Genomic DNA, 15,039 nt, shown 5'->3' with positions numbered 1-15,039 from the left:
AAGGATCTCATAGCCATGAAAATAAGTAGTGACCAATATGCCTAGGGTCTAATTTTAATCTATTTAGGCTTTCTTAGTTATTTTTTCTCATATCTACAAAAAAATTTTTCTCCTGCAATTTTCATTGAAATCTAAGCTCAGAGATTAGAAAATCTGAGTACCTAATAATAGTCAGATATTTGTGAATATTGGGATGTAGAAATCAGAATAGCCTAGAGAGAGAGAGACAGCACTTATTGCATCACATGATCATGGTATAATCATCAGTGGAATTAAACAAAAATAACCAAACAAAAACTACTGAACATTTTAGTTTCAAAATCAGTCAAATTATTTTGCTATATATTTTATTTATATATATATATATTTTTTTAATTTTTATTAAATTTATTGGGGTGACTCTGGTTAGTAAAATTATATAGGTTTCAAGCATAAAATTCTATAATACATCATCAATATATTGCATTGTGTGCTCACCACTCAGAGTCAGTTCTCCTTCCATCACCATTTACTTGACTCCCTTTTCCCTCTTCTACCACCCTTCTTTCCCCCTTACCCTCTGGTAACCACTAAACTGTTGACTGTGTCTACGAGTTTTTGCTTGTTTTTTTGTCTTCCATGTTGCTTTCAGTTTTATACCCCACATGAGTAAAGTCATATGGTTCTCAACTTTTTCTGACTTATTTTGCTTACCATGATAATCTCAAGACCCATCCATGTAGTTGAAAATGGCAGTATTTCATCTTTTCCTTTGGCCGAGTAATATTGCATTGTATATACATATGTACCACATCTTCTTTATCCAACCATCTACAGAAGTACACTGGTTGTTTCCATGTCTTGGCCACCATGTTACAATAAACATAGAGGTACATATATCTTTACAGATAAATGTTTTCAGATTTTTTGGGTGGATACCCAGAAGAGGGATTGCTGGGTCATATGGTAATTCTATTTGTAATTTTTTGAGGAACCTCCATACTTTTTTCCATAGTGGCTGTACCAATTTACATTCCTACCAGCGGTATATAAGTGTTCCTTTGTCTCCACAAACTCTACAACACTTGTCATTTGTCTTGTTGATAAAGCCATTCTAACAGGGATGAGGTGGTATCTCATTGTGGTTTTGATTAGCATTTTCCTAATAGCTAGTGAAGTTGAGCATTTTTTCATATGTTTATTGGCTGTTTGTCTCCTTGGCAGAAGTGCCTGTTCAGGTCTTCTACCCAGTTTTTAATTGGATTGTTTTTTGTTTGTTGTTGAGTTGTACATGTTCTTTATATATTGTGAGTATTAGCCCCTTATTGGAAGTGTTGTTTGAAAATACCTCCTTCTATTTTGTTGGTTGCTTCTTTGTTTTGCTGATTGCTTCTTTTGCTGTGCAGAAGCTTTTTAGTTTGATATAGTCCCATTCATTTAATTTTGCTTTAATTTCCCTTGCCTTTGAAGTCCAAATTCATACAATCCTCTCTGAACCCAAGATCCATAAGTTTAGTACCTATGCTGTCTTCTATGCAATTTATTGTTTCAGGTCTTATGTTTAGGTGTTTGATCCATTTTAAGTTATTTTTGGTATATGGTGACAGCAGCCTAGTTTCGTGCTTTTGCTCATGGGTTTCCAAATTTCAGCATTTATTGAAAGGATTTCGTTTCTCCATTGTATGTTTTTGACTCCTTTGACGAAAATTATCTGCCCATACATTATGTAGGTTTATTTCTGAGTTCTCAATCCTATTCCATTGGTGTGTGTCTGTTTTTCTGCCAATACCATGCTGTTTTGATTGTTTTCACTTTGCAGTATAACCTGAAGTCAGGGAGTGTGATACCTTCAACCTTGTTATTTTTTCTTAGGATCGCTCTGTCTATTTGGGATCTTCTGTGATTCCATACAATTCTGATGATTTTTGTGCTATTTCTTGAAAAACTGCCATTGGGATTTCAGTGGGGATTGCATTAAATCTGTATATTGCTTTGTGTAATATGGCCATTTTAAGTATGTTGATTTTTCCAATCTATGAACGTGGAATATTTTTCAATTTCTTTGTGTTCTTCAACTTCTTTTAATAATGTCTTATAGTTTTCAGATTATAGGTCCTTCACATCCTTTGTTAAGTTTATTCCTAGGTATTTTATTCTTTTAGTTCCAATTGCAAAAGGAATTGTTTGTTTGTTTTGTTTTCATTTCTTTTTCTGAAATTTTATTGTTAGTATATAGGAATGCAATGGATTTTTGTACATTGATTTTGTATCCTGCAACTTTACTGTATTCATTTATTGTTTCTAATAACTTTTTTGGTGGAGTCTTTAGCGTTTTCTATATAAAGAATCATGTCATCTGCAAAAGGTGACAATTTGACTTCTTCATTCCCAATTTGGATGCCTTTTACTATTTTCTCTTGCCTGGTTATTCTGACTAGGACTTCCAGTACTATGTTGAATAACAGTGATAAGAAGGATCATATCTGTCTTGTTTCTGATCATAGAGGAAAAGCTTTCAGTTTTTCACCATTAAGTATGATATTAGCTGAGGGTTTGTCATCTACAGCCTTTATTATGTTGAGAAACTTTCCTTCTATACCCATTTTTTAAATTTTAATCATAAATGGATATTGTATCTTGTCAAATGCTTTTTCTGCATCTATCTACTGATGATAGATGATTTTTTATCCCTTATTTTGTGTACGTAGTGTATCACATTGATCAATTTGCATATGTTGAACCATCCTTGTGTCCCTGGCATGAACCCCACTTGATCATGATGTATAATCTTTAATGTATTTTTGTATTTGATTTGCTAGAATTTTCTTTAGCATTTTTGCATCTGTATTCATCAGAGATATTAGTCTGTAGTTTTCTTTTTGTGTGTTATCCTTGCCAGGTTTTTGTATCAGGGTAATGTTGGCCTCATAAAATGGATTAGGAAGTATTGCTTCTTTTTCAATTTTTTGGAAGAGTTTGAGGAGGACAGGCATTAAATTATCTTGGAATGTTTGGTAGAATTCACCAGTGAAGCTATCTGGTCCTGGACGTTTGCTTTTGGGGAAGTTATGGATGATTGTTTCAATTTCCTTATTGCTGACTGGTCTATTCAGATTTCGCAGTTCTTTGTGATTCAGTCTAGGAAGGTTACATATTTCTAATAAGTTGTTCATTTCTTCTAGATTATTGAATTTTGTGGAATATAGTCCTTCATAGCATTCTTGCATTTTTTTTTTTTTGTATTTCAGTGGTTTCTGTTGTGACTTCTTCTCTATCATTTCTAACTTTATTTGTGTTTTTCTCTTTTTTCCTTAGTGAGTTAGACAGTGTTTGTCAATTTATTAATATTTTCAAAGGACCAGCTCTTTGTCTGTTAATTTTTTCTATCGTATTTTTGTTCTCTATTTCACTTAATTCTGCTCTAAGTTTTATTATTTTCTTCCTTTTGCTGACTTTGGGTTTCATTTCTTCTTTTTCTAGTTTTTTAAGATGTAATGTTAGGTTGTTTATTTGGGATTTTTCTTGTTTCTTGATATAGGCCTTTAGTGATAAAATTTACCCTTAATACTGCTTCTGCAGTCTCCCAATAATTTTGATAAGATGTATTTTCATTGTCATTTGTTTCTATGTGTCTTTTGACCTCTCCTTTTATTTCTTCTTTGACCCAGTTGTTCTTTAGTACCATGTTGTTTAATCTCCACATATTTGTGGGTTTTCCTGCTTTCTTTTTGCAGTTGATCTCCAATTCCAAAGCCTTGTGATCAGAGAATATGCTTGGTACGATTTCAATCTTCTTAAATTTGCTGAAGCTAGTTTTCTATCCCGACATATGGTCAATCCTTGAGAATGTTCCATGTGCACTAGAAAAGAATGTATAGTCTAATGTTCTAGGATGAAAGGGTCTGTAAATGTCAATTATGTCCATTTGGTCTAATGTGTCATTTAAGGCTGATAGTTCCTTATTGATTTTCATTTGGATGATCTATCCATAGCAGTCAATGAGTTATTTAGGTCCCCTACTATAATTGTGTCTTTGTCAGTTTCTCCCTTTAATTCTGTTAGTAGTGCTTTATATATTTTGGTGCTCCCTATTTGGGAACATATGTATTTATATGGGTTATGTCTTCTTGTTGTAGTGTTCCCTTTATCATTATAAAATGCCCATGTTTGTCTCTTATATAACTTTTTCTTTATCCTGAAATCTGTTTCATCAGCTATCACTATGGCTACACCCAGTTTTCTCTGAATGCCATTTTCTTGGAGTGTCATTTTCCACCCTTTCACTTTGAATCTATTCTTGTCTTTGTAGCTGAGATGTGTCTCTTAAATGCAGCATATAGTTGGGTTTTTGTTTTTTGATCCAGTCTGATACTCTGTGCCTTTTTATTGGTGAGTTCAATCCATTAACATTTAGGGTGATTATTGATATATGAAGATTTCCTATAGCCATTTTATCTTTTATTTTCTGGTAGCTCAGTATCTCCATAGTTTCTTTGCCTTTGTTTTTCTGTTATTTTAGTTTGATCATATTCTGTGATTTTTTTTTCCTCTGTTTCCTTTTTTTTTGTTATGTGTCTCAGTTCTGGATTTTTTATTTTATTTTTTTGAGTGGTTAACATTAAGTGTGTAAAAGAAAGCTTCATATATATAGTAGTCCTTTTTTATTCAGTATGCCTTTTACCTCTATTCCCTTTTGCAAATTCGGACCTATACTGCCTCTCCTTTTATGTTTTTATTGTCATAAATTAACCCTATTTAATTTATGACATGCTGTGAGTTCAATTCTGAGTTGCAGTAGCAAATTGTCTTTGTCTTCTCTTTTCTTTAATGTTTTTATCTCTTTTACCCTTTATGTTATAAGTGTATAGTGCCCTATTCTGTGTAGGGATTGCCTTTCCTGCTTCTGTCTGTCTATTAGTAATCTTACTCATAGTTTTCTATCCTTTTGTCTTTTTGTTTCAGTTAGAAAAAACTCCTTCAGTATTTCCTGTAATGCAGACTATGTGGTAGAAAATTCCCTCAGCATCTGTATATCTGGAAATGTCTTTATTTCTCTTTAAATCTAAAAGATAATTTTGCTAAATATATTATTCTTGGCTGGTAATTTCTCTCTTTCAATAGTTTGAATATTTGATTCCACTCCCTCTTGGCTTGTAGAGTTTCTGCTAAAAAAAAATCTGATGACAATCTAATGGGCTTTCCTTTGTAGATTACAGTCTTCTCCCTGGCTGCCTTGAGAATTATTTCTTTGTCATTAATTTTTGACAGCTTCAATATAATGTGCCTTGGAGAAGGCCTGTTAGTATTGAGATAATTAGGTATTCTGTTTGCTTCTTGGATTCAAGATTTGGGAGGTTCTTGTCAACTCTTTGTTTGAATAGGCTCTCTGTGCCCTTCCCCTCTCTTCTTCTTCTGGTATACCCATTACACTTATATTGCTCTTTCTGATAGAATCAGATAGTTCTTGTAGAGTTCTTTCATTTCTTTTAACCCTTAAGTCTCTTTCTTCTTCCATCAGTGTCATTTCTAGATTTCTGTCTTCAATATCGCTAATGCTTTCCACCATCTAGTCAGCTCTATTTCCTAAGTTTGCTATTAGGCTGATGCAAAAGTAATTGTGGTTTAAAAGGTTAAAAAAAATTGCAAAAAACGCAGTTACTTTTGCACCAACCTAATATATCATTCTTCATCTCTTTTATTGAGTTCTTCAGTTCCAGAATTTCTATTTGGTTCTTTTTTAAAATTTCAATCTCTTTGGTAAAATATTCTCTTTGATGATTTTATTTCTGAGATCATTAAATTACCTGAGTTTTCTTGCAGCTCATTGAGTTTTTCCAGAACAGCAATCTTGAATTCTCTGTCATTTAAGCCACTAATTTTCATGTCTTTAAGTTTATTTTCTGGATATTTTTCATTTTCTTTCTGAGCTGCCTTGTTGCCTTGGTCATTCACTGTAATTAATGGATTATTTCTCTTCCTGGGCATGTACAGGAATGAATTCTGCAGAAAGTTGATATGAAGATGGCTTTCTTTTGCTTTCCAGTAGGTGGCGCTGGAAGATTTTATTTTCTTTTGCCCTGTTCTGGCTTCTAAGGGTGGATGATTTCCTGGAAAGGTGGGTATCTCCTCTGTGACCTGGTTGCCTCAGCCTCTGGGCACCACACCCGTGGGAGAATGTGGTGGGCAATGGGTTTCTGAGCCCAGTGCTGCCCCTGAAGAGCTGTGCTCCTCAACAGCCCTGGGTGCCCTGCTGGGATCAGCCACGAAAGGTAGGGCAGGATTGTGTGTTTGTGTGTTTGTTCTCCTCCAAGTAATGGCAACTGCCAGACTACAGCTGCCTTGCCCCTCTAGCGCCTCCCTTGTCCCTGGAATCACCCTCAGTGTGTGTCTGCCGCTCAGGAACGGTCTTTCCAATTCTCATGGCTATAGATATTCTTGTCTTTTATCTGACACTGCTACAGTTTTTTCTGTGGCCTACTGATAGCACAGGGAGGGTGTAAGGGAAGTGAGTTCTGGGAGGGTGCGGGAAGGCAAGCTGGCTCTATGGCTTTGTTTTCTGCCTGGCAGTGAGGGCTGCTAAACCACAGTTGTCACACTTCTGTATTTAGTGTTTGTCATGAGGTTTCTTCCCCAGTCGCTGGGTTCAACTATATAATATGCTGATCACTCAGGCTGCAATCTCAATCCTTCCCTCTCCCATTATTGCAGGGGCTCTGGGCTTCATCCCACATCCCTCAGCTCTGCACTTCTCCCTTCCTTCATCTCCTGTTCACTCCAATTCACCCACCTTCAGATGTTTTCATGCACATAACTCTCAGACATGTCCGTGTGTTATGTAGGGAACCCTTTCTTGAGTATACCTGTTCAACTTGTTGTAACTTCAAGGGGAGAGATAAAGGGGAACCTCTCATGCCACCATGTTTCTGACATCCTTTAATTTATTTTAAATATCTTAAATATAAGTCTTGCTGAGAGAAGTTTGTTTTCTTTGACATCATATTGTTTAAGAGTTTGTGAGGATCAAATGTGGGTGTTGGGGCTATTTGACAAAAAGGCAATGTGTAACGAGGAATTTGAAATGAAGCATTGCTCAAAGTAAAATAAGAAAGGGAATTGAAAATAATGTATCTAATTAAGGACAGAGAAAACATTGCTCTTGCTGCTAGGGAAGGATCATTCCACTCTGAGAATGAGATTTATTTTCTTCTAGTTTTGACAGAAAGAAAGACAGGGAAACTGAGGTAGAGGAGAAAGGAAGGTCACCCTCTACACTCTGCTAGAGACTGTAAAAAAAACAAAGTATACAACTTCAAGGTTTAGGGCAAGATGTTAGAAAAATTTTTGACTCCCAATATTACCTAGGATTTTGTAGTGACCCCGGAATGTGTACACTCAAAAATAAAGATTCCTCAAATAGAAAGAAATTCAAGGAGAGATTTAAGGTGTTTTGGAATGTGTTCAGAATTTAGAGTACTTGCTCATGGCAGAAAATCACCATCTATTTGTTCTAATTATATGAAAGTGGAGCAACTTTATTCCCAAATTTATAATATATGAGTAATATAGAATTAATATCACAGACATAATTGTCAATGGAAAAAACAAATTGCTGAACAGATGCATGGCTATTTCCTAATTCTACTGTATTCTTTTGATACTAGTTTGTAAATTTTGTTATTTTCTAAGACGATCAGATAAGTGAAAGTAGTTATCAAAAGTTTAAGAGAAAATGTACGTATTTGGAGTACACATACCAGGCACTATTCTCAGCAATCTGTACCTATTAATTCCTGTACGTCTCTCAACAAGGTCAGAAGGTGGAGGTTAGTGCTATCCCTATATGATAGATGAAGAAACAAAGGAGAGAAATATAAATTATATACATTAAAGTAAGGCTTTCAGAAAAATGGGAGAGATGACTATTATTTAGTCAAGTAATAGAACATCTATAGTTCAATTTATGGAATAATAGTCCATAATTTAAGAATTACTGGTTTAAACAATAATAGATAATGTTTAGAGAGAAAGTGATCAAATATACAGCTAGTTATTACATTTGCTCATGTTTTTTTCTGAAAGTTTTACACTTCATTTGAAAAGGGAGCTTTAACTTTCCTATTTAAAAAGACACTAACCATGAAGTCAACGCTTAGAATCTGATTCAATCTTAGGCCTTGTCATTCAGGCTGAGGACGTCACTCTAGTCCTTATAGCCCACCTTGGGCTTCCTGAAGCCAAAGTACCTCAGAAGAAATATAAAGCCTCTAGAATGTGCCTTACAAATCAAACTAAAAAGTTTCAAATATTATAGCAAGTCAAATTTCAAAATACATTTATTCTCAAGAGAGCTCAGACAGGTAAATTTCACGCTCATAGGATGCTAACAAGATACATAGCAAAGTCCATGGAAAATAGCAAGTCAAGACATTTTGAAAGTAAAATGTGGACAGAAAAGGTTGTTTAGGAAATCCAGATTATATCTGGCATAGTGCTTTGTATATTTGAATCACTTAAATATTTATTGCATTAAGTACATGCATGAATAAAGGAGAATGAGAACTGAATCCCCTTTCGTAGGTGGGAAAAGCACAAGTAAAGTCATTCTGAGAAGCTACCCTTTCCACCAAAATACCTTCATCATATCTGGAGAGCAGGATGCCTAATTTCAACAACAACCAAAATCACAACAACAAAAATGACCAAAAAACCTACTCATCTGGGAACCAGATTCAAATATTGTATAAAAGAGAACTAACTATAGGAGGAGTTCTAGTTGATGCTTTTGGCGTTATGTACATTAAGCACTAGAAGTAATTGTTTCAATTACTCTTCTATTTTTCTAGGATTAAGAAAGAAAGTCATCTCTTTTAGTTACAGGCTTACGTACCATCCCGTAAGTCATATTTCTGAGATGCATTTTAAACTAGGATGCTAACCTACTTAAATAACAGGCTTAAACAACAGCTCTCACTCTTTAAAAGGACATTCTAACATAAAGTAAAAAAGTGTTATAACAACTCATTCAATTCTTCAAAGAAATGATGATAGATAGTTTTGTAAATTTTTCATCTGTATGTGACTTATTTTGAGCATGTACAATTATAATAGATTTTTATGATATTACAATCTTGAAAGAACAATGATTTTCTGTGTGTACATGGTAACACAGGGATTACGTCATGTCATTTATCTCTCCTCTTACCTATTTGCGTATTCTCCAAATTTTCTTTATTGACTATATAGAAATTTTACAATAAAACACAAATTATATAAACTAGAAGTATATCTAGAGATAACTTGATAGATCTCAGAAGGGAAGAAATCTTTAATGACTGGCGCCTCCCCTGGAAGAGTTTTTGGCTTCTGTACACGGCTCTCTCAGTATAGATCTTTTCATCACGTAATCACAACACTTGTACATTCTTTATTTAAGTTGTTATATGTGTATTACTCTATATTATTATGAATATTATAAAACTTACTTTCAACATAAATCAGAAAAAATGACATAAAATAAAAGTTAGTAGAAATTCAAATGCTTTCGTCCTTCACCCCACCACAGAGTGGTGTGGTTTGTATTTCACTTTAAGTTCCCCTGCATTAGACTACGAAGTTTCAAAAGAAACAAAATAGGAAAGGATTATAAAGACAAAGGGTATGATAATATAATCTTGGAAATTTCAACACAAAATTCATAATAATTGGAATGCGAGTTAGTGTGTGTGTGTGTGTGTGTGTGTGTGTGTGTGTGTGTATATATATATACTAGAACTGACCTAGATTTTTTTTTTAAATCTGAAAATATTGCCCTAGTCTCAAAATAGTTTCAAGAAATGAAACTGACTTACATGGCATTAGTTTTATTGAAAATATGCCTGAAGGTATAGTATTTTTTTTCCCCACAAACTCAGATTGCTTGCCTATTGCCTGGGTTTTGAAATCTATGCCATTTACCCTTCTAATTTTATTCTTCCTTTTATATTTCTCAACTCTCTGTTTTTGCTCCCTTCTTTAATCTCTTACTTTGATTTAGATGCCAGCATATTACAACTCGTGAAGTGAACTTAGAAATCCTCTGTCACACTCCATTCCTAGTGAAGTTAAGTTGCTCAAGGTCATCTAACTAACTAGTAACAAATTTGGTGTTAAAACTCAGATTTTCTGCCTGTAAGCACAGTGTCCTTTAGAATACTATAGGATTGTTTCCTCGGTTCATTTTGAGTTCTTCTAAAACATACATACATTTATACAAAATGTATGACATTTACCTCAACCCAGCTAAACCATTCTGATTAAAAGTGGTCTCTGAAGATATTATTTCATAAACACTGTTACGTTCTGGTTCATATAAAGCCAGTAATTTTTAAAATAAGTCTTTAAGTTTCCTGAGACTAATTTTTCCTTTATACTTTGAGGCAGTACTGTGGAATATATCGAAGGGTCATATTTTGGTAAACTATTTACTCTGCTTTCTTCTTTCCATAACTATTTCTGGTTTACTACATTTCAGTATAGAAGTTATATTCTGAGAGGTCTTGCACACATCCATTCAAAAAACAAGGCCTAAGTCTTGTCTTTAGTCAGGGTCAAAGCATAAAGCTTTAAGTAATAGAAACTTTATCAAATGTAAACAATTAATTTGAAAATTCTTGTTTCAAATCTAGAAGTATGTTATACAGAGAATATCAATGGTTATTAGCATCATGCGTTTAAATGCTTTTATCTGAATTAAAATTTCATTAACCATAGCTTTTCTGTTTTTGTGACTAAGAGATTAGCCTGAAAGCCAATTATTTGGCGGGAAAATAGGAAAGTTCAGTGGTGTTTAAGAGGAAGCTACTCTAAACATCAGACAACAATTCTGTTACAGATTTCATGAGTGTCATTAAGTTAATTCATTCAACAAACATTAAAAGGGAGGTATTTTGCATCCCTTCTTTGTACTCAGAACAGGGTGGGGCTGATGTGGAAGCAGGCAGCTCTGTATCTACAGCCGCGGTAAACATAAATGCTGTAACAGAGGTGCAAAAAAGAAAGTGCTGTTTTCTTTAGGTATCGGTAAATGAGCTGGCGCGTCCCATGTGCAGCCCAGGAGAAGGACACTCCAGGTCCAAAGATAGCATGTACAGTACAATGAAGATGTGAAGGAACTTTGAGTTCCAGATTTAGGGAGAAATGCCGAGCACTTGGAATGCAGGAATTGAGAAGGGCAGTGGTAGGAAAAGACAATAGAGAACTTGCTTGTGGCCTGGAAAGGACTGTGACTTTTATAGTCCAGGCAAGCGGGATCCTGTGGAGGTGTGCATATGGTCAGTTGATTGTTGGGTCTAAGTTTATCCAGATTTTCACAGATCTGGGGGCAGGACAGGACAAGAATATGTAGATTTTCATTTCCTATGAATCTCCATTCTAGCTGACAAAAATACAAACTAAAAATGTGCCAGTTAAAGATAATTTGGCTTCTTCTGGCTTAAAAATGCCACACATTTGAACGAATTCCAAGTTTAAACTCCGTATCAGAGCTGACTTCCCCCGTTAGAGGCCTAGTCTCTGGCTCCTTACTTCTGGGTTTGCCTCTGGTAGCAGGAGACTGGAGCTTTTTGAGGAGGCATGTTTCCAGTCAGCATGCTTTCTTCTGAGTCCTTGCCAACCTTCATCAATATGCTGAAGTTCATTGAAGTATGACAGCTTCTGGTCTTTTGGGGACCCATGCCCTTGACGGCCTCATCGCAATCCACCTGCACCTAATTCCCCCTGGCCCTCAAGGGTTCCACACACTCCCAGTGTGGAAGATGGGAACTTTTTGTCTCTTGCAGCCACACTCTGACCACAGGTAATTGGGAGGACCATTTTGGTCCACTTGTCTACATATCTTTCCCCATCATTTCTGCTGCTAGCAGCTCAATGCTAGACAGGGATCTTCCCCAGGCATAACAAGGAAGGAAAGGCAAGGCACAGGTTCTAGATTCCCCTGATTCCTCAAAACCAATTCGGGTTGTTCTAGATTTTTCCCACCCCAAGAATGGCAACCATTAGGTAGCAGCTTGGAAACTCACATCTCAATTACCTCCCCTCTCTTTTCCTCTCTAGGTTGCTTTCACAGCGCTGTGATACGAAATGTGGAATCAATACGCTTGTGTCAGAAGTTGGTTTATCATCTTTTCCCTAGTAAAATAAAATAGGCATTCAGTTAAGTGAATTGTGTGTCTAAACTAAAAGTAAAACAGCAATCTATGCCTACAGCAATCTATGATGCTATTTGGTCTGGCTGGACCAAAAAAAAAAGTGTGTAGAGGCCAAATCTATAAAGGGCTATTTCTAAATCTAGAAAACCCTCTGATCTCTTAACAAAGCCAAGCTTTCAAACTAAAAAAAAAAAAAAAAAAAAAAAAAAAATTCCCTGAAAATTGTGGAAAATTCAGTGATTTAAAAGCTCATAAAACTCTTCTAATTACAGGAAGATATGAGGAAGCAACAAGGTTGAAAAGGGAGAAAGGGAGGGATAGCATCAGATGTAAGTTGTTAATGAAGAATGCAAGAGATTATGGGGCCCAGACTAAGACGTGTACATCTAAGTTGAGGAGAGAGGCAAAATCTGAGTGATACTTACAGAGTGAAATTGACAGGAATTGGAGACAATTAGATGTGGAAATGTGGGGGAGAAAAAGAATTGAAGATTAATTGAAGGTTTCTATCTTGGACAACCTTGTGGGTAACAATACCACCAGTTTTAATAAAGGCTACAGAACAGATGAATGGGTTAGGGAAACAATAAAACAGGTTTAAGTTGAGTTTAGGGGGGTTATAGTTGTGGCTCTAACACTTAAAGTTGACCAGTAAACATATGTTGTGTGAATGAACAAGTATATCACAGGGATGTGAAACACATAGTTGGCTTCTCTTTCTTCTCCAAGTGAAACAGCATGCAAAACCATTCATTTAAGTGAATTATAGGACTACTCTAACAGTGAAACAGCAATCTATGCCTACAAAAGGAAAGCAACAAAAATAATGCAGAGATTTCCAAAAGCACGATCGTGGACTATTAAATGCAAATTATGTTGCCTTTTCTATTGTATCCTAACATTTACTCAAGAAATGCTTCATAGGGAGTTATCAAAAATAAAACTAAATAATAGGCTGCCCCTCTCTATCCTTCATATTAATAATTCACCCAAACCACCAAAAAATCAAAATCATCATAATTTAAAGCAATTCATTATAACCTGACAACAACTTAGAATAAGAGCCTAAAAACCTAAAAATGAGAGTGAGAAGGAGTTAACATTAAGAGGAAACCAAAATAAATTAATATTAGGCTTTTATTTAGTCCTTTTTTGAAAATATCGGGCTAATATGACAGGTAGTCAAGATGAAAACAGTATCAAACAAGGGGAAAAATCCACAGTATTTCTCTCCTGTCTGACAGGTCAGTCCCATCATTCATTTCATATCCCCAGGACTCATTAATGAATGAAATGGAGATGCCCAAAGGATACAGTGAAATTCTGCAGCAGAAATTAAATAGAGAAATGACAGGTTATGGAGCCCACATTCTTTCTAATAGTACATTAGTGTTCCTGGAGCTACACTGCACACAGCTGGCCTTGTAATTTTTTAAAAATACCTTAAGAAAGGCATAGGTTAAAAAAAATCATTTTTTTTAAATTTCTGCGTTAATTCTTTTATACTTATCCATTACCAGAAATAATGAAAGGTTAGATAGACATATCTGGCTTATTTTCACCCAATTATGAATCAAAGAAAAGATAGAGGTATGAATTTGGACTGAAATTGATTATACTGTCTATCAGCTTTAAAAACGTGGCTCTTTTCAGAGGTAGCTAGTATGTGCCTCCCTGCCCAAGACAGAATTCAGAGGGGCCTCAGTTGTTGCCCGGTAAACTAGGAAGGCACTATACTAGTTTCCTAGGGCTACCATGACAAAGTACCACAAACCAGGTAACCAACAACAAGAAAAATATATTCCTCCAGAGTTCTGAAGGCCAGAAGTCTGAAATCAAGGTGTCACCAGGGTTGCTTCCTTCTGGAGGCTCTGAGGGGTTATCATTTCCATAGCTGACCTCTAGCTTCTGGTGGCTCCGGCAATCCTTGGTGTTCCTTGGTTTGTAAAAGCCTCACTCCAATTGCTGTTCCCTTTTCACATTACCTTCTCTGTGTTTCCATGTCTGTCTCGTATAAGGACACTCTCGTTGAAGTTAGGGTCCACTCTAATCCAGTATAACCTCATCTCAATCCTGTAAAGATCCTATTTCTGAGGACACGATTCAACCCACTACAGATGCTTATCAGGAAGAAAAGACAAAGCACAGAGAAGAAACATGAAGGACCAATAGAGACACTATTAACAGCTTAGAGTCAGTGAACTGTCATCACCAAAACATGTAAACACCAGGATTTCCATATCAAACCCCTTGTACACAAAAGTAGAAATCTTAGTAGAAGTAGAGAGGCATACATTAATTAGACCAGTAAAACCTAGATGGCTTAAACCCTGAAGAAATGAGGCAGAGGCACAAGAGATTAAAGGGAAAACGCCATAACCAATTTAAATCGAACAGATGCTCACATTCAGGCAAACAAGGTTTTTTTAAGAAATTTCTCTGTTGTAATTTTTTCTTTTTCTTTATGCTAACAAATTGATATTGAATTTATAATTTGTTTCATTATTAAATAAACACACATACACCATTGTTCCAGGAATTATTAGTTTTTTTTCATTTCTAAAGCTTTCCATACCTAAATTACTCTGTGTGGTGTCTTCAGGCTCTACCAATTAATAGTTGCTACACATAAAGAAAAGTTGCAGAAAAGAAACTTCCCAGATCCAGTTGAAATTTTACTAAAACTTCAATGACACTGGACTTTCATTTTGTGTATTTAGCTTGAGACTTCTACCTACTTAAGGCCGCTATAACTTATATCCTTAACGTCCTTCAGGAGATCCAGTCATTTTACCAATATGTGTTGGACACCTACTTTCTATTAGACACAGTTCTAGGAAGGAAGGATGTACCAGTGACCAAGATAAATGAATCC

This window comes from Rhinolophus ferrumequinum, chromosome 3 (assembly GCF_004115265.2).
Source record: "Rhinolophus ferrumequinum isolate MPI-CBG mRhiFer1 chromosome 3, mRhiFer1_v1.p, whole genome shotgun sequence".
NCBI lineage: Eukaryota > Metazoa > Chordata > Mammalia > Chiroptera > Rhinolophidae > Rhinolophus > Rhinolophus ferrumequinum.
Note: the sequence above shows the minus strand (reverse complement) of the source record.